The sequence below is a fragment of the Canis lupus genome, chromosome 36 (genome assembly GCF_003254725.2).
Source record: "Canis lupus dingo isolate Sandy chromosome 36, ASM325472v2, whole genome shotgun sequence".
NCBI classification, from domain to species: Eukaryota; Metazoa; Chordata; class Mammalia; order Carnivora; family Canidae; genus Canis; species Canis lupus.
Genome location: NC_064278.1, coordinates 21,284,126 through 21,309,554, shown reverse-complemented (window position 1 = coordinate 21,309,554; position 25,429 = coordinate 21,284,126). Strand labels below are relative to the sequence as shown.

Sequence of the window (25,429 nt, the reverse complement as noted above, 5' to 3'; positions counted from 1 at the left end):
TGACCTGAGCTGAAATCAAGAGTAGGCAACTTAACCACCTGAGCCACCCAGGTGCCCCTTACATGTTTTCTTTTAAGCAGCCCAAGTATAAAATATTGGATCATTTAGCCCATTTAAGTTTAATTGACTTACTCATATATTTGGTGTAATGGCTGAGAGCACTAGCCTCACTACCAGACAGAATTGGGTTCAAATATTGGCTCTATCATTGACCAGATATATTATCTGAGCTTCTCACACTAATATCTCAGGGCTTGGCTCCTCATCTGGAAAACTGAGATGATAATGACTACTTCCCAGAACTATTAAAGGATTAATTAGCAAAAAAATATAGTAAATTTTAATTGCTATTATGGAAGTGAAAGTGAGGCTAGTTTAAGGATGACAGGCTTCCTAGAAAAGATAATCAGTATTAGAGAGAGAACAAATAAGGCTGAATGGGTAATGTGAGACCAAATCATCAGAGCATTGAAAACTTAATGGAGGAGTCAAAACTTGATCTAGCGGGAGCTATTACAAGCTCTTGAGCAGAGGATTAGCATGATATACCTGGAAAGACTACTACTTTGGAATTCGTTCTCAAGTTGAAGCCAGCCCATTGGATATACCAGAGGACCTGTTGGCAGTTGTAAAAAGAGACCGTACCAGCAAATGATGAAGACCTGAAGAACTACAAAAGAATTTAACGATGCTTTTGAATAACAGGAGAGCACTGAACTGTGGTTAGGTGTCTCTCCAGTAAAGGGCACTGATGTAGCTTAGGAAGTGAAGATATTTAATGTGAAAGTGGCTAAAGGTGGTTCCATGTTCTGTCACAATACATTTCTATTCCAGGATGTCAATCACACCATATAGGCAAGGAGAAACTGACTTACTTAGCTAAATCATTGGGGTAGAGTTGAAAGTACTTTATGTTGTCTTACCGCTCTTAGATTACTATACAATCTAAAATTCTCTATTTCTTTATTTTTTCATATTTCTGGCAGGAGTAATTTCTAGGCTACCTACCTGTCAGATTTATTGTTAAATGAAAAGTGTGCAGGCATTTTGGAAGCCAAAATTACAGTCACTTTAAAATAATTATTTTCCTTAGGACATATAAAATCAAGATTCGATATTTTATCAATTAATACTCTAACACAGTAAACTTTTAAGTTTTCTTTTAAAGATTTTATTTATTTATTCATGAGAGACACAGAGACAGGCAGAGGGAGAAGCAGCCTCCATGCAGGGAGCCTGGTGTGGGACTCAATCCCGGGACTCCAGAGTCATGCTCTAGGCCAAAGGAAGGTGCTCAACCACTGAGCCACCAAGGTGTTCCTAAACTTTTAAGCTTTTAAGTAAAGTCTCTAGGGTATTTTAATAATCTTAAAAATTAAGACCCCCTCCCAATAGCTTTTTTTTTTTAAGATTTTATTTATTTATTCATAGAGATGCAGAGAGAGAGAGTAGCAGAGACACAGACAGAGGGAGAAGCAGGCTCCATGCAGAGCCCGACATGGGACTCCATCCAGGGTCTCCAAGATCACACCCTGGGCTGCTGGCGGCGCTAAACCACTGCGCCACCGGGGCTGCCCCTAGCTTTTGTTTATATCTGCTACATACCTGTCTACTTATACCGTATTAGAAATTAAAATTGAAAAACATTTAAAGTAATTCTTTATTATTTTATAATGAGAAACCAATATGTATTAATCTAAATAAAATACTTTTATTAAAAATAACTGTATTTCCCAGAGGAAAAAAACCTGAGAAGAATGGCATTCCATTACATTTTTGCAAATTTCTTTAATGCCTAGCTTAATAGAAGACAGCTGGATTCTCATATCTGCTTCTGAATTCAATCTGTTGAGATATCACGTGCCATTTAACTACTGAAAACTTAACACTCATGAGAGAATGAGAGTGAAAAAGACAAATAACACCTTAGTCTTATTATGAAAATGGTTTTGACTTTGCTGACACCCTGAAAGTGTTTCAAGCACCCACCAGGGTTTCCAGGCCACATCTTGAGAACTGTTGCTCTAAAGTATTTCTATAGATGTCTGCTAAAATGTTTGCTGGGTAAACTCTAGACAATTAGATGCTGGAAGTGGTTCTATTGCCATAAAGTAGTATGCAGTGCCATTATTAATAAAACAAAGTTGTCAAAAATAATTAAGGCATAATTTCATAATTAAGGCAAATTCCATAATCATATAAAATATATATTTTTAAATTTCTTACATTTTGGAAATGATGCCTACACTTTAAAATCAAATTTTGAAAAAATAAAATTTCGAAATGCAATTCATGTATGAACAGAAACTTAATTCTTATAACTGGGGTCAATAAATTTAGTGTGGCTTTTGTGACATAACAAGATTTGTACTTAATCATTAATTAAGTTATTGATTTACCTTGTAAATTCAGGCTCACTCCCATTCTAGGCTTATAAAGTTATTTTTATCATTGTATTTAGATCAGTGGTAAATAGTTAAAAGGATATCCTGGACCAATTGTTCCCAAGGCAATTTTTTTTAAGCTATGGAGATCATGGTTTGGAAATTGTTTATTTACAAATCCTACCATTTGGCCTTTTCATACCTTCAGGTTTCTTAAGCCTTCTTGATTAGTCCATTTGTGTGTGTGTGTGGACAACAGTGATCCAGTACCCAGGAAAAGAGATATTCTCAAAGGTAAGTCTTTTCTGTCCTAATTCAGGTATGCTGGGAAATTTTTTTTTTCCATTGCTCAAACATATTCCCTGGGGATAAAGAAATGAAGTAAGTCTTTGAATGTGCTACAAGTCCTCCAGAGCCTCAAAGAGAGCCAAGTTTGAGGCTGTTGTGGCAAAAAGTCAGTGGTTTTCAGGCACCTGTAACAACTCTGGCTAAATCTACCTTCGGCTGCTTCAGGACTATATACATTCTTAGGAATCCTACTCCATTTTCAGAAGAACTTACGGTAGAAATAATTTGTCTGCTTAACCCTCTATAGGTGTCCCTCACCTTTCTTTCTACTCACTCATTTCCTATTATTACCTTTCCTGAATGGAGAAGCCATCTTTACTCCCTACTGCCTTAGGTTATTCTGCAAGAAAGCTACTATGAGTCTATTAGGGGTACACACACCTCTAATGGTCATCCCATCCTTATCCTTTTACAGGTAAAGAAGTTTTGTCTCTAGTCTTACTAAACCATGGCACTACCTCCCACCACCAGCAATCACATCTCCTTAAAGCTTGTAGAGGTATAAAACCCACTTTGAATCAAAAGCTTAAAATGATCTACTAACTACCCATGCAGTGTTTCCACTGCACCCCAAAATCTGCTTTTAGAGAAGCAATATCTGTTTTTGAAATCTACCTTTTAAAATCTAACCCAGGGGCACCTGGGTTGCTCAGTTAAACGTCTGCCTTTGGCTCAGGTCATGATCTCAGGGGCTCAAGCCTGGGATCAAGCCCTGTGTTGGGCTTCCGGCTCAGTGGGGAAACTGCTTGTCCCTCTTACTCCTCACCCCACTTGTGCTCTCTCTTTCAAATAAATAAAATATTTTAAAATAAAGTATTGACATATTAAATGAATATGTTGTCAAACAAAGATATATGGTAGCTTCTTCATGCTCTTATTTTTTTCTTAATTTTTAAACAACCCCCCCTTTGTATTTTTTCTTTCTATTAAACCCATATTTTTTCTTTCCTGTTTTTCAACTTGAGTTTATATAATGAGAGCTAGAAAAGAGGTAAGAAGGTATTCAGAGTCAGTAAAATGAGACAGGGTCATGGGAAGATGACCAAAACCAATGTCAGGAAATCTCCCTGAGAGAAACCAAGGCAGGAAACATACCTCAAAATAGAGCCCTGAGTAGAACCACTAATACCCAGACTGCAAGGCATGAATGTGAGGATAGTCATTTGGAGGCCAACTAATTCTGCTAAAGTGGGACCTTTTTATTTTTATTTTTTTTTAAGATTTTATTTATTCATTCATGAGAGAGAGAGAGAGAGACAGAGACACAGGCAGAGGGAGAAGTAGGCCCCATGCAGGGAGCCTGATGTGGGACTCCATCCTGGGACCCTGGATCACGCCCTGAGCCAAAGGCAGATGCTCAACCTCTGAGTCATCCAGGCATCCTGGGGGACCTTTTAAAAATACACTCTTTAAGGCCATTGTCTGACCCTCTGAATATAGTCCTCAAAAAGTATCCTTCATCTAGCTTGTTTGAAGCTTGTGTGCAAAATAATGGTGTGTTTGCAGTGTTAAATAATTTCCCACTTCTGTTTCAAAGGGATTTAAATATTAGGAGACTATGATTCATTTATTTCTTTTTTTAAAGTAGGCTCTATGCCCAGCATGGAGCCCAACATGGGCTTGAACTCATGACTTTGAGATCAAGACCTGAGCTGAGATCAAGAGTCAGACACTTATCAAACTGAGCTACCCCAATTCATTTCTTATTTCTAGAAGAAAGAAAAAGAAAGAAAGAAGAAAGAAAGAAAGGAAGAAAGAAAGAAAGGAAGAAAGGAAGAAAGAAAAGAAAGAAAGAAAGAAAGAAAGAAAGAAAGAAAGAAAGAAAGAAAGAAAGAAAGAAAGAAAACCAAACCCAACCCTACTTGTCCAAAAGTAATATTCTAATTTGCTTATGTGTAGTTGAAGGTGAGGCAGAGTTGAAATTCACATTACTGAAATTTTAATTATAGTCGGTTCTAGCAATTTATTTCTATGATGAGCTATATAATTCATAAGTAGCTTTTAAGCCCAGTTATTTAATCACAGTTCAGGTTAGAAGAGATTGCCTGTGTAGGGTAGGATCATAGGATGAGCATCCAGAGAGCAAGCAGGAGGCTGGTAGAGGGGTGAACATCAAGAAATCTCCTACAAGGGAACAGTGCACCAGCTGGAAAAACATGATACCAGATGCAATAATAATCATGTAGACATTTGGCCCCACAGCAGCTAGGGATTCTACTAACGGGAGGGGAAGATATTTAAGTGAATGAATCACTGTGTATACTAGTTCTGAGTGATACTTTTCAGAGGTCAGGGAAATCAGCCTTCAGTGGCTACCCATTAACCTGCCCTTTTGCTACTTAGCTATAAATGCATTTGTAGTCAGCAGCATCCCAAGTTCTAACCATGATTTTCTAAAGATTACTCCATCATCAAGGAAGTTTGTTTATTATAACCAATCTATGGATCTTCCAGCAGATCTTAAAATGTCAGGGAAAAAAGTTTCAGAAAAATTTTACTGCAAAAACAGTAAGAGAAGTCATTTCTTCAACCTAATATAAAGCCAATATTTCACATTTCAGTATACTTGTGGTATATGGGCTATCAATTGCTGGCTAACAAAGTACCCTAAAATTTAGCAGCTTAAAACAACAAACATTATGATCTCATATAGTTTCTGAGAATCAGGAACTCAGCAGTGGCTTATGCAGGTGGTTCTGGCCCAGAATCTCTTAGGATGTTTCAGTCAAGCTGTTGGCCAGAGTTGTAGTCATCTCATCTCAAGGCTTAACTAGAGTCAAAGAATTCACTTCCAAGTTCATTCACAAGATGGTTAGCCTAACTCCATTCCTTACTATAAGATTTTCTCCATAGGCTGCCTGAATGTCCTCCTGGCATGGCAGCTGTTTTCTCATAGAATAAATGATGAGACAGAGAATGAGAAAGAGAAAGAGGAAACCAAGCAGATGAGAGAGCATGCAAGATAGAAGCCACAGTCATTTATAATCTAGTCTTGGAAATAACATATCATCATTTATGCCTTATTCTGTTGGTCACACAGACCAGCCCTAGTACATCATAGAAGGAGAGACACAAGGATGTGAATACCAAGAGGCAGGGATTATTGGGGACCATTTTAGAGGCTGAGTACTACATGTAGGATAGAAGAAGAGAAATAACTCTCAAGTATTAGAGAGAGGATATATGAAAGTGGATTTGCAAGAGTGGTCTTCGAGTGAAGTATAGTTGGACCCTGATCTATCTAGGATGGTTTGCTTACTAAAGAGGAAGCCAAACAGTAACTTTCAGTCATGTAGAATTTTCAAAGTACCTTAATGCTATAAATCTCTGTGTATAAAAGAAGAGAACCCCTATCAAGCACTCAAGCCAAGGGATGCCAAGCTTAAGTACATTCAGAGCTAAATGGACAGCAATAGCAATTGCCGCTAATTTCTATTTTATCCCCACCTTTCCCAAATGGGGTCACACGTACCCTTCTTCCAAAATCTGGTTCCTGGTTTCTAGTCCCAGCCCTGGTGGACTTCCGTCTGACTTGACAGAAATGCTCTAGCCTGGCTTTTTTTGTTGATTTGTTATCTTAACCACCACAACAAAAGAATCATGGTAGAAAAGACAGCATATGGTTTTTGCCTTCAACAGCCTTAAAATTTCAACAAAGGAAGAAAATAATCTCCCATACCCACATCCACAATACCCTTGAAGAAAACATTGGAAAATTTATAAATTGATAGCCCCTACCTATCTCTAGTCCTCAGTTTATATATACTAAATTAAAAGTTATGCTTCAGTCTCTTCCCCTGTATTCATCTATAAATCCATATTTACGTGTTGATTTTCTAGCAGTAATAGTTTTGAAAAGCATTTTAGGGTTTCCTACCATACCTTCAGAATGCAAAGTCATCACTGCAAATATCTTGATCTAACAATAGCAATTGATATGGATAAATCGCTGAAGTGTAAATAAATTTGTCTAACTAGAGAAGCCTATTTTTTTTAAATTTGATGTTGATGAGAATTATAATAAAGTATGCAATCTATTGACAAGGACATACTGTCTCATTGAAAATAAAGACTAATAACATACTCAAAAGTAGCTCTAAAATTGATAAACTGGGGGCGCTTGGGTGGCTTAAGCATCTTAAGTTGGTTAAGCATCTGGCTTCAGCTCAGGTCATGATCCCAGGATCCTGCAATCGAGCCCCAATCATGCTTCCTGGAGCCTGTACAGGGAGCCCACTTCACCCTCTCCCTTTGCCCCTCCCCACCACCTCCACCCTCCACTCATGCTCTCTCTCTCTCTCTCAAATAAATGAATAAATAAAACCTTTAAAAAAAATAAAATTGATAAACTGTGCAAATCGAAGAATGATTATTTAACTATAGTAGAAGAGAAAGGGAAAGATGAGTGACATCTTTTCACTTTCATAATAGTTATCATGAAAGAAATAGGTTTTATGATAATTTTACCCATTGGTAAAAAGAGCTTAATCATTTTTACAATCAGTTGAATAATAAATTAACTCTTTTTAATGGAAAGAGTTTGATGCATATGACTGCTCATTTTAAGTCTAATAGTCACTATTAATCATTATCTCCTCCCAACCCAACAGTCCTCTCAATATCCTACAGTTCTTTCTGAGGTGCAGGTTCCTTTTTGAGTCCTTTCTTGATGTTATCAGAACATGTGGAATTATATTGTTGTCAGGTATTTTCTTTCTGTCAAGATAATTCATTGGTATCTTTTTAAAGGAGGTGTGGGGGGTTTTTTGTAGGTTTTTTGTTTTTGTTTTGTTTTGTTTTTTGGTACCACTCTAAAGAATAAAGACCTATTACACTCTTCCCCAAATAAAATAAAATATTTCTTATTCTTTAACAGATTACATAGTTCAGGATGGAGAGACTCTCCTCTCTGATTTACACTCTATACGTTATTATGTTTATGCAGCCAAATTATTTAGGTTTTCCTTTTAGGTTCACTTTAGCAGACACTTTTCCCCAGGGAAGAACAGTGTTGTTGATTCTAGCAGTAGGTCTAATTCCTTTCTCATTTTTTTTGTTTATTTTTGAAGAACTCTCATGGACTGGCTTGTCCTTAACCACAGGTAGAAGTTTATTCTGTATGATTTGTGTGTGTATGAAGTAGGGCGCAATGGAGGTAGCATAGGAAATAAATCTTACTTTATACAAACATGAAAGAGCAACCTCAAAAAAACTAGGTAATAATCTCAACAAAGAATAAGTGATTAATATCAGATTCTTTCCTAAGAGCAAGTTTTAATAGGTCAGAAATAGAGATGGCACCTAAGAGGGAGTTAAGAGGTCAAGCAGAGCATACCTACCTCTAGGATCAATCATCTGTCCTTCTATCAAGGTTCTAACTCAAGGCAGAGCACCCCAAAGACCTCCAGAGGAATTGACAAGAATATACACAAATATTCCTTCCTATTATGACTTCCAAACTATTGTCAATTCATTAAAACTCTTTTCCTTTAAAAAAAAAAAGAGCCTAATTTTACAGTTACTCATATTTCAGGGAATTTTCTCTGATGCCTAGACAAGACTCCTTGAGGCTAAATTACCTAAAGAGTAACATGAAGGATGGTTTTTATTTTATAAGACAAGATGAAAGAAAGATAAGAAATGAGATACAATCTAAAATCATTTAAAAGTTAACAGAAAAGCATTCTTCAATTATGTATATTAAAGGAAGAGAGGAAAACCTCATACCTACTCCTAAAAACAGGGAAGGAAAAGTGATTACAACTAACAATGTAAAGATAATTGTTTTTCTTTTTTAATGGCTTCTGGGTGGTGGTTATTTTATCCCCAAATCTTAAAATAATTTAATTAGGTACAACCGTTGGTCTGGTTGAAGTAGAGTAAAAAGCAAACATTAGATCAGTGATGGAAATAACTGATGTGTAACTTTAATTGCCGAATATACTTAGCATGAGGGCCTAATGGTATATACCTCACTGTACTAGAGAGGGGAAGAAACCTGCTTTTATCGAAATAACTCAAAACTCTTGAGTCAGGAGACCTGGTTTGAAGTTCTGATTGTACATACCACTTTTGCTCTCTTCTTTTCCTTACCTTTGCTCACAGTACTTACCTTTTGAGTGGAGATCTTAATCTGATTATCTGTTGGGCTATTGTTAAGGTCAAATGAAGTAATACAAATGAAAGTACTGTTCAAAGTTAATAGTCTTTAAAAAATATAAGTATTCCTAAGAACATGTTGTCATTTTTCATTCTGTTTTACAGCCTGGTAGATAAACAAAACTTCCTAAAACTTGCAAAAGGCTAAATGTAATGTTTAATGCTAGAAAGAAGGTGAAGGACAACCCAGTTTTGTTTAGTTTTGGTATACATAAAAATGCTAAAACAAATCAGTAAAATAAAATATTAATCCATCAGGAAAGTACCAATGCCCTGCTCAAATAGCAATTAAAATGACTTCTTAAGGAGAAATGACACCAAATAAGTTCATTTTATAACATAATAAAAGACTATCCAAATAAAGGGGAAATAACAGGTAAGTCTGCTTCAGCCACAGTTCAAATGCTCACAAATATTTAATATGGTTGTAGAAAAACTAATAAAGCTTTACATTCGATTTCACATTCCCTTTCTCAGTCTATGACTAATAATTGCTTATTGGTTTAGGCAAAGCTTTTGACTTTAGCTGTAAGCTAAGATTGTTGGAGTTTCTAGGGTGATAAATGGAAATTTTAATATAAAATATTTTTAAGTTGAAAATTCCCATACAAGTGTAATGTACACACACACACATACGTACACACAGGTGCACACACATATACCCCAAGTGTAATATAACCGGAAGAACTGCCTGTATTGAGTCTGGATTCCTGTGTTCTACCCTAGAACTAATTAGGTGATCAGACTAGTTTGGTAGTTATACATCTGGTTCTGGTGCCCTACTAAAAGTTGGTCCAACACCAAACACTCATTGAGCATTTTCCAGAGACCTATGGAATGTTCTGCAATTTTCCTCTGGAGAAAAAGAAAAGAAGACTGTGTATTGCAGAGATCTGCCACTTTGGAAATTGAGATAGTTGGAGATTTCCCAGCATAAATTCTGTAGGATGCTAGTTCTTTTGGAGACAGCATGTTTCTGTGGTTCTACTGTCATAAATTTGGGAAACACTTCCCACTATGACTCCACCCCTTGAAAAGTCACATTGCCCATTTACTCATTAAAGATTCTGAAATTCTTTGCAACCTTGTGTAATACAATGTGCTCATCCACAGAATGACTCCCCCCCTAACCCCTTTGGGATACATTGGCTTAATTTCAAGGTCCTACAGAGTAAGTGCTCAAGATTTGAATAAGCAAGACCAGCACCCAAAGAACAGTGATCATTGATGAATCATTCTGTGAATGGTAGCCTAAAATAGTCTATCTGAGTTTAATGGTTAATGTCCTGGATGAGAGTTGTGGGAACATATTCTTAAGATTTGAATATGAGATGAAAGCTAAAATTATGTAACAAAACCTTTTAGTTGTAAGTTGAGCCAATTGTGCAGACCTAGAAAACTTATTGCACACACAAACATTCACATGTACACATATAAATTCATTGTTTCTGTGCATGGAAGCCATAATCAAGATGGGTAACCAAGGTTTGTGAGCTTGTTAATTTCCTGGATGAATGCACGAGAATTCAAGATGATAGTGAAACATTCAACAAATGGTAGAATAGAAGAAGCAATAAGCCCACTACTTCTTAGTTAGGATGGAGGGGATGGGCATAGATTTATAAGAACAGCAAAAGGAAAAGGAAGGAAGCATTAAAAATCTCAGCACATGGCAAGAATCATGATGCTTCCAAGTGTATACCTTTATTTATTTGAGAAGATGATAGGAAAGTTGTATATGGTGGAGGCTGAGATATTAGCAGCTCTGTCCTTGATATTTAACTTGAATTGACAACATTATAGACAGAATGGGGTTCAGAATTGGACAAAATGTCATGTTTGTATAAAATGGACAGATTTTATACCTAAACTTCATTAATTTAGGTATAAGTTTCCCACCCTGAATTTCATAAATAATCTTCATAATCCTCTTTCAGCTCTTTTTATCCAGAAAAAAATCTTTGTGCATTTATCAATTTTTTTTTTAAGAAAGTGACCTTCTAGGACTGCATATTTGGTATGCTCTAAGTGGGTGTAAGCATGCTGGGGGTGTTCAATAAATGATGAAAAAGAAGCTTAAGATGAAGAGCACAAAGTCAGAAAGTTAATAAAGTTCAATTCAGTATTCTTAATGCCTGAGTTTTCCAGTAAAGCCAGATCTCACTTGCATCACTTTTAAACTGTATCTGGGTTTTAAAACCTGCTGATTTTGTTTCTTTAAAGTAATTTACTGAAATGGTTAAGTGTTGACTTACAGTGCCAGCGTGTTTCATTGTACTAAATTATCATGGAAATGCCAAATATTTGGAAGACACATATGGTCAAGGCATGTTTTGCTCTATTATCTCCCTCTGACTGGGGAAATTAGAGAACTTGCTGCAACTTGCTGCAAATAGCAGAATTAGTGGATCACAAAATGTATTACTACTTGCTTATGTGAAGTCATGAACTTCTCATTATTGTTTTCATGGTTTGTCATGCATAACACTTTTAGCAAACCTGATCTGAAATTTATGCAAGTTTTTAGTCATTTTTACCTATAGACCTTATCAAGTCAATGATGTCAGCTCACCTATTGGACATATTTTTTTAAATTCATAATCAAAGTCTCTGTCTAGTCTATGCTTTGCATAATAATTAGTTCTAAATAGCCTTCTCACTATATTCTAGAGTTGTGACTTCCAAGAGCTGAGATTGACTACACCTGCAATAACTAATTTCTTCAAATCTTCTGGTGTTGCCGCTGTTCTTTTAGGCTCATATAGAAACCTGAAAACTCTCTTTCACTTGTGTCCTGTCCTTCCACTTCCATTCTAACCATCACCAAATTATACCAGAAAAGGAATTGCCTGCTCTTCACTATTCCCCACTATAGCTTATGCTAGGCCAAATCTCCTCACTCCTGGCCATTATAACTTTCTCCAGGCTCCCTCTTTTTAATTATTCTTACCTACATTCCTGCCAGAATAATTTCACTGAAGTACCATTTATAATAACCTTTAGCAAATCTGACTACTTCAGACCTCAATAATCTCTACAAATTCAGAGTACCATAGCACTTATATTCAGGCACATATATCTTAACACTTGGATATTTTCACATGGCTTTATTTGAATTTATTTTGTCTTCCTTGAGGAAAGAGGTTTGTCTCATATTTCTTTTCAGCTACTATAGCCCCTAAAACAAGACTTGTTCAAGACCAACCATCAGGGTCAAGTACTCCCCAATTAGTACTACTTTAAATGTACCATAGAATATTCTGTGCTATACCAGGAAGTAGTTACCATTCACTCCTGCATGATTCACTCATCAAGCATTTTCAAGCAAACTCTGTATGTCAGGCACTGTGCGATGTATGCAAAGAGAGATAAGCCTTGCCTTCAAGGAGCTGGTAGCAGAATCAGAGAAGTATAATGTGGTGAGGATAGAATAGACTGTGTGCAAATACTTACGGGCACCCAAAGGAAATACAACTAAATCAGACTGGGAATAGTAAAGAAAGGAACATGATTGTCCAAAATGTGTTTCCCAGAGCACTAGTATGCAAGATTCTCCATGAAAAAAGAAGAAGAAGAAGAAGGAAGAAGAAGATGGAAGAAGAAGAAGGAAGAAGGAAGAAGGAGAAGAAGAAGAAGAAGAAGAAGAAGAAGAAGAAGAAGAAGAAGAAGAAGAAGAAGAAGCAGCAGCAGCAGAAGCAGAAACAACAACAAGGCTTTGTGGTCAAATAAACCCTGGATATCATCATTCCCTCTCCCAAAGAGTCACAAAGCCCACTAGCACACTAATGCCTTAGAGGAGTCCAAGAAACCTGTGGGAAATCCCAGGTGTGAAATAGAGATGTTCCAGTCATCAGGAGAAAAGTGGTGGCTGAAACCTCTGGATAGGTGAGGTCACTGAGGAACTGATGGAGACCAGAGGTCTGAGGCCAGAACTAGGAAAATACCAACATTTAAATGTGGAGTAGGAAAAGAGTGACCCAAAGAGAGACTAAGGTGAACTGGCAGGCCAGGTATGTACAAAACCAAAGTGGAAGAACAGAAGTAGAGGAAAAGAGAATTTCAAAGAGGGATTGGCAAGAAATATCAGAGCCGCAGGTGAAGACATTAGAGTGTCCTCCAGATTTAGCAATCATGAGGTTATTAGGGACATTGGCAAGAGCGTTACCAAGGACATGGAAGGAAGTGGGATTGTAGTGGATTGAGGCTGTAAGGAAGAGACAGTAAGTGTAGACTGGCCTTTTGAGAAATTTGGCTGTGAAGAGTCAGGAGTCATATAGGAAGTGAGAAAGAGAGATGCAGCATTGAAGGAGGGTTATTTTACAATGAGGAAACTGGAACTCTTTGTATGTGGAGGGGAAAAAAAGTCAATAGAGGGGGAAGGTTAAGAAACAGGGCAGATGGGAGGACAGATGGATAACTGAGAAGACAGAGAGGTAGAATTAGCCTCAGACAGAAAGAGGAAAAAAGATGGGCTAAAAGAAAGATAAAGTGGTAGGTGATGAGAGAGAAAGTTCTTAGTAACAACATTAATTAATATTCATGATGCCAAAAAAAATATTCATGATGCCAAGCACTGTGCTAAGTGGCTTACATAGGTTGTCTCATTTAATCCTTACAGTAACCATTTAGCAATAATATTATCCCGGTTTTACAGACAAAGAAATTGCAGTATGGAGAGAGTAAGATCTTGTCATATAATAGAGTCAGGATTCAAAGTCAGGTTAAAAAAAATCTGTTGGGGCATCTGGGTGGCTCAGATAAGTGTCTGCCTTTGGCTCAGATCATGATCCTGGGGCCTGGGATCAAGCCTCAGATCGTGTTCACTGCCCAGCAGAAAGTCTACTTCTTCCTCTCCCTCTGTCCCTCCTCTCCTCCCACCCAGCTCATCCTCACTCACTCTCTCTCACATAAATAAATTAAAACTTAAAATAAAAATCTCTGGCCTAAAAAGTACTGTTGGGGAAGGAAGTTCTTCCTTAGTGTTCTCAATGTTCAGAACAAAGCAGGAGGTGAGGCTCTTTCCTGAGAGTAAGCCAGGGAGTTGGCAGGGTATGGGGTGTCTACGGAACAGGGTACTCAAGATTGGATACCTGCAGAAGAAGAATGGGGGAGAGCTCTTACTAAGGACACATTTGAGAGCCTCGCTAAGTTGAGGAACATGCTTTGGTAGAGATTTCAATTATTATAACCTGTGACATCCCAGTGCACTCCACCAGGCCCACCTGCTATACCACAGCATAGATAACAGGGCAGAAAAAAGATAGGTTGCGACTTGCAGGCTTCTGGAAAAGAGATGCACACATTCTCAGAAGGGACCAGTAGTAGATACAATGTGGTTTGCTCTCCTGTGGGTTTAAGCAAAGGGCTCCATGGTACAGAGGTAGGAGAGGGATTCACTTTGTTTAAGGGACTTGGGGAAATCTAGGGATATGGGGGAAATTTCAACTAGCTCTTGCCATATAAAATTGAGCAAATTTCAAGCCCAGTCTACTGAGAAGTGAATTGACAGAGCACAAAGGAAGATCAAGTTTGGGAGAAAACCGTAAGTCCAGTTTTCAGCCGTGTTGATTTTGAGATGCCTACAGTTTTACTACATGAATACCTTTGGACTTGAAAGTTATCACCTAAAGTTCATGATTTCACGCACCAAGTTGCTTGTACACACAGAAAGTGGAAAGGTAACACAAAACTATCTCATGGTTTCCCCACAAATCAAGGTAGAAGGATAACCTGGCCACCTGATGTACAATTAGAGTAAGACAATGATACGATTGAGCACTAAAGCATAGTTCTCTGGCAGTGAAACCAAGATGGAAAAGGAGAAAAGGCCTGGAATATTCTCAGGCGTGGAGTGGGTAGAGTTACTGATAGATCCCTTTGGAGGAATTAGGAGATTGCATAAGGAGTCTGGGAAGGATTTCTGGTTGTACAGAGAGAGATGGTACTGGAAGAACTATAAAAAAAACTTCCCTTCTTTCACAAGCTTGCCTGGAGCCAGCCTCTCAGGAGATTACAGCAAAAGTCTTCCAGGCTCAAAAACAAGGCCATCACATTTGGGCAACACCCTAAGACACCCATGCTGTCTTCTAACTCTTTTCCTAACCTCTGCTGTCTTCATTGTCCTTGACTCCCTGACGTGCCCCCACTTACCCCTTTTTGCCCTTAAAAGCCTGTTTTTACTGTAAAGACAGCCAAAAGCAAATTTGTAAAAAAAAAAAAAATATATATATATATATATATATATTTTATTGTTTTACAGTAAGCTCCAAACCCTGCATATGTTTGTGCCTATAAATCCCAGGCTTCCATCTTAAAATTAAAGTGTGTGGGGATAGCCACAGAGTACTTCAGGAATAGCCCCTGCAAGTAAGATGAAGCAAAAGCCACCTCAACATCATCTGCCAAGTGCATAAGGAATTGCTTGTGAGGCACCACTTTCCTTTATCTACATCTGGACTTACTTGTAACCACAAACCTTTTTTACTGAACACCACTCACCACAACTTAAAATTATAGTTATCCGGTTTCAAATCCCTCTAAGAGAATGCAGCTACCAGAACTCAGATTCTAGTCCCAAGCTCACTGTTGGCCACCTGTGCTATTACAGGCACGTCAACCTCTTAGTGCCTTATTTCTTCACCTGAAAAGTAGAAATAATGTTTGCTCCCTGTCTTTGCAAAGATGGCCCTAAGAATCAAACCAGATAGATGTTAGATGGCAACATTCTTTCACAAGTATCATAATACAAAAATAAAGAATTGTTGTAGTTATAATAACTTTATTGGTAGCAGTAACAATTGTTATTATTAATAAAGGTTGTAAATATTAGTTTATTTTCCCACAGTCTCATGGCATAATCCCCAAGGGCCATCTACTAAGATCTTAGCATTAAAGGGCCCATCCATCCACTACGTTGCTAAGTTCAACAGCAGGTTGGGGGGGTGGGGGAGAGATGGTAAAAATAGAAGGAGGAGGGGGAGAGAGAAGGAAGAAGGGAGATAGCAAATGGAGAGACAGGCACAGGAAAACCAGGAAAGTGGGGAGATGTGAAGAAAAGACCTTCCCTGGCAGCCCAGGTAGCTCAGTGGTTTGGCGCCACCTTCAGCCCAGGGCGTGATCCTGGATACCCGGGATTGAGTCCCATGTTGGGCTCCCTGCAGGGAGCCTTCTTCTCCCTCTGCCTGTGTCTCTGCCTCTCTCTCTCTCTGTGTCTCTCATGAATAAATAAATAAAATCTTAAAAAAAAAAAGACCTTCCCTGCCTGCCTTGTGCCTCCTGAAACCCCATTTCTCAGAGTCACTGAAAGGTGGCTTTCAGAAGAGATTCTTCCAGAAGAGGTCATTGAAATCATTAACTGAACTGGATAGTCTATAAACCCACAGTGTTTGACATAGTTCCAGATCTTCACACATGGCCCCTGGAGAACAGGATACTGAGGAAGGCAGTTTTAATGGCAGAAAGTAAAAATATTTTTAAATGAGCAAGGAAGTAATGTTGGCTCAGTGGCGAGCTACTATTTTACATGAGACCCAACTTGGGGAAAAAAATGTTTATGGCTACCTTTTTTAAAACTCTAAATGAAATACCTCTCTTCTATTAAGTCCCCTGGAGGAAAACATATTTTATAATATATATTACCTATCTATCTATTAAATAGAAAAATGTCAGTGAGCAAATTGGCACAGCTTCCTGCATGCCTAATTGTTAGTATCTGGGCAAAGCTGAAAAATAGCAAAGCAGATGCCTTTGTTGGATTTTTTATTTTGATTAGCAGCATAGGGGAACTGGTATGGTGAGGGTAGTTGGGGTTCAGCAAAGGAGAAGAGAGGAAAGAAACAAATGTATAAATACTTATTAAGAGATTCCAGGGGGAAAAAAAAAAAGAGATTCCAGGGGATCCCTGGGTGGCTCAGCAGTTTAGCACCTGCCTTTGGCCCAGGGCGCGATCCTGGAGTCCCGGGATTGAGTCCCGTGTCGGGCTCTCGGCATGGAGCCTGCTTCTCCCTCCTCCTGTGTCTCTGCCTCTCTCTCTCTCTCTCTCTCTTTTCTCTCTATGTCTATCATAAATAAATAAATCTTTAAAAAAAAAAGAGAGAGATTACAATTTTCGGGTCACCTGGGTGGTTCAGACAGTTAAGCATCTGAATTTGGCTCAGGTCAGGGTCTTGGGGTCTTGGGATCCAGCCCTGCAGCAGGTTCCACATTCAGCATGGAGTCTTCTTAACCCTCTGCCCCTCCCCCTCTGTCTCTCCCCTTCCGCCTTCCCCCTTGCCTCCCTCTGCTCATCCACATGCTCTCCCTCTCTCAAATAGATAAAATCTTAAAAAAAAAAGATTCAAACTTTCCACATTTCTTCTCTTTTGTGTGTGTGTGTTTTTAAAGATTTTATTTATTCATCCATGAGAGACACACAGAAGCAGAGACATAGGCAGAGGGAAAAGCAGGCTCCCTGCGAGGAACCTGATGTGGGACTCGATGCCAGGACCCCAGGATCAGCCAAAGACTGGCGCTCAACCACTGAGCCACCCAGGTGCCCCCACATTTCCTCTTTTTGGAAGAAACTCAGAGTTTAATTTCTATGGGATTTCTTTCTTTCTTTCTTTCTTTCTTTCTTTCTTTCTTTCTTTCTTTCTTTCTTTCTTTCTTTCTCTTTGTGGTGGTAGATGCAGAAAAACATCTTAAAACATATTCAGGCCAACCCATAGGGAAACAGGACCCATTCCTTCTTTCTTTTTCTCTCAATCTCTCTCTCTCATTCTCTCTCTCTCTCTCTCTCTCTCTCACACACACACACACACACACACACACAGAGTCACACATAATATATAGTTTCTGAGGCTTTTTTTTTTTCTCTTATACAAAAGCCTAGGAGTATACCTCTTCTCTGTGTATTATGGAAAAAGGTTTACATACAATATTCTGGAAGTTAAATTAATTACCTTTTACCTGCCGAGTCAAGTAAAACATCTACCCCTTGGATTAATATTTTATATTTCCTTATTGTCTTGAATTATGTAGGTAAATGAAGGGGTTTTCCTTTAAAATACACACACACACACACACATGAAATATGAAAATCAGTGGATTGGTGAGAATGAAGCAAAGCTGCACATTTATAGAAACCCAAGACATGTGCTGTAAAATGAAAAAGAGACTAAGCTAAAGTTTCAGTTGAAAGACCAGCAATCATTTCAAACAACAGTCTTCCCTTTGAGCTGAAAATACGGAAATGGAGTGGCACAGATGAGTATCCTCCCTGACTGTCTCAAATATCTATTGGATAATTAGTGTGCCCTTCATCCTGCTTAATGGAAGCCCACTGCTTTACTCTGTTTAAGTGAAGGCAAGATCCTTTCAAACAGTAGAAATAGGAGGAGGAGATTTTATATATATAATGTTCTCTCTTCTGATTATAAAACATTTCATGAGGCATCTGGGTGGCTCAGTCAGTTAAGCGTCTGCCTTCAGCTCAGGTCATGATCTCAGGGTCCAGGGAATGAGCCCCACGCTGGGCTCCCTGCTCAGTGAGGAGTCTGCTTCTCCCCCTCCCTCTGCCTCTCCTCCCTGCTCATGCTCTCTGTCTCTGTCTCAAATGAATACATAAAATCTTTTTTTAAAATAAAGTAATTCATGAGAAAAAAATTAATAAAAACTTTTTAAATTAGTATTCATTGTAGAAAAATTGGAATGTGCCAAAAAAAGAGAAGGAAGAAAATAAAAATAGTTTATAATTCCACCACCCAGAAAGATATGCTGATAATATTTTGTTGTATTCCTTTCTAGTATTTTTTTCTTTAATGTTAGACTGTCTTTGTTTAGTACAAGAAAAATAGTGTCACTTGATTGCTTTCAACACTGCTAGACAAGAAATAAATAAAAAAGGCAAAAATAAAAGAGAAACAATAATTGTACCCAGTTAAACTGTGGGAAGCTGTACCAGCCTCCAGAACTAAGTATTTGAAGAAAGAAAGCAGTTGTGAGCCATCAGCAGAGTGCAGTGGAAAGTAAACACAGAAGATTTTGTCTTACTACTGTCTTACTGTATTTCACTCTGTGACCTTAGGACAAGCTTTTTCCTTCTCTAGCCTTCATTTTCTTCATCTTTAAAATAGGAGACTGCAGGCCAGCAGTTCTACAAACATTATTAGGTGTTTTGCCATGTGCTAGAGACCAGAGATGACAGGCAGAAAGTATGTAGTCTAATCTACCAAGTTTTGCTTGCAACTTAAAAGTGAAATTCAGGTAAAATATCACAAAATTTTGTGATATTTCCTGATATTTAAAATGCTCCCTGAAATTTAAAAGAAGAGAATTTGCAAATTCTTGGTTTAGTGAAGCAGTAAGATGCTATCCAAAGTTCCTCATTCCAAAATTCTGCAGTATAGTTGTCACCCAGAGTCAAGTGCATCTTTTAAGAAACCACTCTAAACCAGTATTGACCATTCTCATGCTGACAGCAATCAGTAAATTTCTTGACATAATACACACACTACTTTCAAAACAAATGGAAACCAGAGCTGAATATTCCGTCAATTTGGTTGTCATTATATATTCCTTAAATACCAAAGGCCAAGATTTCACAAAATTGGGCAATAAAAATCTATCTCCCCTCCAAATCATTCTCCTTCTAATCCTTCTTTTCCCAACCACTTCTACCTCAGTCTAGAAATTTAGCAACTTTGAATTTTCTCTTCCATTTCCAATGAAAACCTATTGGAAAGTGGTAGACAGGAGTCATTTATAGCTTAATATATTTCACTCAAAGATATTTGTACTACATCTTTATATGTAATTGCTTTAAAAAATTTCTCCTTGTTAAAGGAACATATATCCATGAGTAAGTAGAAAAGATAAAGCAAGACAAAAGTACCTTCTGCAGTTCCCTAAATTAATACAAGATACAAACAGCCTTTGTCCAGGAGTCTTTCAAATTCAGGAACAATGTGTATATCTAATATGGGTCATTCCCCGAACTTCACTAGTAAGGACCACTTCTCCTTAACCTTCCCCCCCGCCCACCTTGGAGCTACATAGAAATATAATATATTAAAGAACCATTTTTAGAGGCGAAGAGGAGATTGTTTTCTTTTTTCAGGTTTTGTAGTGAGGCTGAAAGAATTTGGGGAGTTGTCCCAAGTGAAAGGAATTACAAATTGAATTAGTAATTGATTTATATACAAATAAAAAATGATTTTTTAAGATCAGTACCATCCACTAAAACTTCTATGAATAATGGAAATACTCTATAACTGCACTGCCCATGAGTTAGCCACTTAGTCTCATGTGGTTATTGAGACTTGAAGTATGACACTTGAAATTCAGAAACTGAGTTTTTAATTTTTATTTAATTTGTATTAAATTTAAATAGCCACATGTGGCAAATGGATGCCATATTAGATAGCACAGTTCTAGATGAGTCTCTTTGAAAGCTGATTGGGTGCCAAATACCCTATTCTGACCCTAACAAGAGAACTTCATCCATCTAGGGTGAATATGTCTTTAGAATTTCAGGTCTATTATAATCACATTAGTTGCCAAGTCAAAGGCAGTTGCTATTGACAAACAAGAAAATCTACAGAATTGCCATGGAGACCCCATCAGAAAAACATAGGCCAAGCCAGGATATTGCTGTTTAACTAGATTCCAGTAGGCCCGAGCCTATCCCTCAAAGTGACCCAAATAAAGCCAACCTAATGTTTTTTGTTTTCCTAAATTTGTGTCTACTGGGAATTTTTCATGTTTCTGTGGCAATCTTTGTTACAGGATATCTTGCAAGGATCTCCTATGACCAAAGATCCCCTGAATTCACAATTTTTCTTAGTAACGGAATGAGGAAACTGACTATTATCTATTGTTCTTAAACAAGACCTTTGGGACCCTTCAAAGAAGTATTTTGAGTATCTGTTATAAGAAAAGGGACTTATATAGTAAGTAAAGGCCCTTTGTTGAAAATTTGGTTTTTGATAATTACATTTTTATCTGAAGGCCCTTTGTCAAAAATCTCCCTTTGAAAATTATGTTTACTGACTCCTCAGATAAAAAGAAAAGATGAGAGAAATGCTTGCCCGTCAGTGTTTCAAATAAGAAGGTTACAATATGTTACCATTGGCCCTTATTTTCTACCTTGATTGACATATTAAGGGGGTCCAAATATTGCCTGAACCTCTTTTGGAACAGTTAAACCTGCTAGGGCCTCAGTTACCTGTTACATGTATCCTAAAGTCCAGTGAGCTCCCCTAGCTATAGAGGCCATGGTTTGCAAGAGCAGATATGCATAGAGATCCCTGGCTAGCTTTAACGTACTTACACTCATTCATTCCCACATAGAATAGAATTGATTAGAAATTATAAAACCATGTTTATTGGTAGGGGTTAAAAAATTTATTTCCCTTGGCCCTAAAATACTGAATGAAGTGCCTGGAAAATGAGGCTTGATGCTTGGCAAGGTCACTGGGTTTCCTATCTTGTAAAGAAAGTTATTAGGAAACAGGGTTTTAGTGAAGTGAGAATACTTGTTTTAGGCAATAATACCTGCTGGTATGAATCAAAACAAATAAAGGAATCACTTCCTAGTCAGGAACCCAGAGAAAGGAATCTACACTTGAGCATTTTCCATTTAATTTTGAATTGTAGATGGGAAAGCTCTCTAGTTGCCTCCAATAACTGGTTCTCTTCCTCTTCTTTCCCCGCCCAAATCTATGTGAGTTTTTGGTCTTACTTTGCATACTACATTAGACTAAACACTACACTTAGAGCCCTTCTTATATAATCCCCTTACTTTAAGAAAGCAAAGACACAGCCTTCATCAACTAGCTATTACCGGAACTCCTGACCCAAAACTTACTTCATATGCCACAAAGTTCCTGTTTCCACAACAGTAAGCAAGCCCCTATCAGTTCCCTATTTCCTTCTCCTTTCTACAAGGAAATGATAGAAGCTGGGGACTCTAAATTGTGCTGGGAATATATAGCCCTCAGAATCTTAGGACAGCCCTTATACTTTGTTGTAACTGTGCTTTCATTCAACAAATGTCTAAGTGACCTCCAGTTCCAAACCTAGTACTAGGTATTGCTCTAACAGACAGGAGCTTCAAACATGGTTGCAGCTAACATTCACTTGAAAGTGTGATTTTTAAAAAAACTATTCTTTTTTTTTTTTAAGATTTTTATTTGAGAGTGTGCAAGAGAACATGAGAGAGCATGAGCAGGGAGGAGCGGGGCGATGCAGAGGCAGTGTCAGAAGCAGATTCCCCACTGAACTGAGAGCCCAACTCCAAGCTTGATCCCAGGACTCTGGGACCATGAGCTGAGCCAAAGGCATACACTTAACCAGGTGAGCTATCCAGGCGCCCCTCAAAAGGGTGATTTTATCTCCACCGAAGACAGGGAGGCTGAGGAACTCATACCAATGTTTTTTTTTCCAACTCCATGTGTACAGTTAACCCATGTTTACTCAGCTACTTTTTCTTTCCAGCTGACTATAAATTTCCTCCTTCCTCTTATATCTTCCTAGCATCCTTACCTGTTGCCTCTGGTTAAAGTTGAGTGCAAGATTCTGGGAAAGGTGTGAGAGAGCCCAGGGTGTGACCCCACAAGCCAAATCTTGCACAGTTTCTGTATATGGGGATTAGGAAAAGAATGATTGATCCTTGAAGTTCTGGTCTGCCTGGGGCCAGGTTTGGGATTGTGGGGATTCTGGCATGAAAAGAAAGAGAATATAACTAAAAACAGTGCACACTTATTAATATAAAATCTGGTTCCCACTTACACACATACACTGTCTGACCTTGTCAAGCCATGCCTCTTCAGATTGTGCCCTCCTCCTCCCGACCTTTCTTCTGGACTCTCTGCATCTCACTGTCTCCACCCCAGTCCAAGCTACCCTCATTTCTTTGCCTGGACTCTAAGCAGGCACTCCGTGGACTCTAAGTCCAGGACTCTAAGTCCAGGCATTTCTTTGCTTGGACTCTCAGAGCCTGCTGACTGGCTTTTCTACACCTGTATTTGTCTCACTTTGATCTTTTCTCCATTCTGTACTCAGATCAACCTTGCAGAAATGCATTGCTTCCTGATGTGCGAGGGTAACAACCCAAATCATGAATGGGGCCTTCAAGGCCAGGCACAAAGAGGCTTTCACCCACCTCCTTAGCCCTCTCACTATTTGTGGGCCACCCACACTGTGCTACCACCAGCCTTGTTTCCCCTTGCCCTCAACTCTAACCCCACCTCTACTTTTTCTTAAGGGTTCAGCTCAAATGTCACCTCTTCAAGGACAACTTCCCTAATACATGAGGGAAGGGGTCAGAAGCTCCCATAACATCTCGCACTTCTTTGTCACAATGCTTACTACCGTTGCAATTCTATACCTAACTTGTTTTTTAGAAGGCTGTATCCTTAGTCAGAATATAAACTTCTTGAAGTCAGAGACCATGGGTGTCTTGTTCACTGCTCTATCCCCCCATCCGCCATCTATCACAGTGCCTAGCACAAGAAGGGGCTTGTTAAATATTTGTTGAGTGAATGCCCACACTCATGTTGTACACATGCACACGGCCCCTTTCCTGACACACTGGTTCTGAGTAGAGAAACTACTTTGTTCTTATTGTATCGTCTGTGTCATTATTCTTTTAATTTTAATTTTGGCTTGCTTATTTTTATCCTCTGTGCTTTTACATTTTATTTTCAAAAGGCAAGAAAGAAGCCTCTGGTGGAATTGCAACTGACAGTTGCAGCCACACCAGTGTTCTCAGAACACACCCTGTCATGTCGCATTTCCTTTATTTATTGAAACCACCAAGAGTTTTGGGGGGCAAGTCTTAAATTCTGATTCTTAGCTAAAGTAAGGTCTGTCAAAGTCTCAACCACATGCCACTTTCTTTCTGAAAGCCTGCCTATTCTTGTCAGAGCTTCTCTCCTTTTGCCAAAGCATTTTTTTAACCCCAGTTTAGCAGTTATATTCTGTTGTTGTTGTTGTTTTATCACAGCTGTTTTGATATCCATCTACCTAACCTCCTAAATTCTTTGCTAAGGGCAGGTACACTGAACTAATATATTGTCTGAATCATCTTTGTATCTCAGGATCTAACACAATGTTAGATGTTTATTATGCTAAAATGATTTTTTTCCATTGTTATAATACAAGACTGGGGCTAAGTCCTTTAGTCTGATCAGTTCCATTCATCAATTTCATCATATATTCTCCCTCACTTCCACAAAGAAGTACAGAGAATAGAGACATCCTGTCCTCTTTGCCCTTTTTATGAAAGGTTGGCAAAATTATGAAAAAACACAAGAGAAGAAAGAAGAGGCTTATAAAAATACAGAACAAACCAAGTAATGCTAATAAATTCGTAATTGGATATGGTGTATGTTTAAAGCCCCACGGCTCTTCCTCAAATCAGATGGTAAGAAGTTTAAAATGCCAGGGGCATCCACTGAATCTGCTATCTCGCAAAAAGAATGCAAAGAAATAGCCCACGTGCTGATAAATTAAACATGCCTTATTGTTGATTCGTAGGAGAAGGATAATACTGTGCATTGTATGCTTTGCAACAGAAATCATCCTTCCGAATGTGTAAACATCTAAAAATGATGTGTTCACTGAAACCAAACACATAGACCTGGAAATTTAAGTTCTAATCCCGTTTGCCCCTGTCTAGCAGAGTGATTTGGGCAAGTCAGGTTAGTTAGTTGCCTCATGTTACAGATTTTAAAATAGAAAACCTCCTAAAGGAACTTACTTTAATTTCAACCAGCCCTCATGGCATCATGTGTGGACTTGTGGGAGGATGCAATCAGGCCATCACTGTCAGGTGAGAAACTAAAATTTGCCATTATCAAAGTTATGATATTATATCTGGGAAAATAAATCTTTTTCAGGTAAAATCTCTTCTTGTCAATTGAAAATCTCTATTTGGGTGTTTCTTTCTCTCCCCCCCCCCCCCCAGTTCAACTAGTATTTATTAAATGCCTGTTACTCAAAAGAAATTATGTAATATGGCAAAACTGCCATTTACGAAACTTAGATCTGGCTATGCTGCTACAAGCTGAGTGACCTTAGATGCTGTAAGTGACAGTTGCCACTTCTGAGCACTTACTCTGTACTTACTGTGCTAGGTTGCAGGTATGGCTTCCTTTAATTCTTACAAAACCCTCCATGATAAGTTTTATTAGCCTCTTTATATAGATGATGAAACTGAGATTCAGAGAAGTTAACTAACTCACCCCAGGTCACATAGCTAGTAGAGTAAGTGAAATGTTTTTTCCACTTACCGAATTCTCTAGACTTCAGTTTGTACTATCTGTAAAATTAGGGAATTTAAGTATGTGATGTCCATAGATGATATTAAACAAATTTAAATTATTTGTTGACATTTTATTATGGAAAACTTCAAACTTGCACAAGAGTTAAGAGCCTCGTCCAGTGATCTGTCCTCCAACCACAATAGTTAGCACCTCATAGCCCCTCTCCGTCCATCTTTTCTCCACTCACTTTCCTCCCCACCCCTGTGCCCACTGTGAAACAGTCTACATATATTA

At 38.3% G+C, this 25,429-nt stretch overlaps 1 protein-coding gene across 1 annotated transcript in view; it reads left to right on the top strand.

The window, feature by feature from the left end:
• The window catches only part of NFE2L2 (NFE2 like bZIP transcription factor 2), a 142,303-nt gene that overhangs the window by 6,336 nt on the left and 110,538 nt on the right, over nucleotides 1-25,429 (top strand). The window contains exon 2 of the mRNA XM_025460296.3: nucleotides 2,593-2,678. The gene's annotated coding sequence lies outside the window, so the exon portion shown is untranslated. The remainder of the gene's footprint in view (nucleotides 1-2,592; nucleotides 2,679-25,429) is intronic.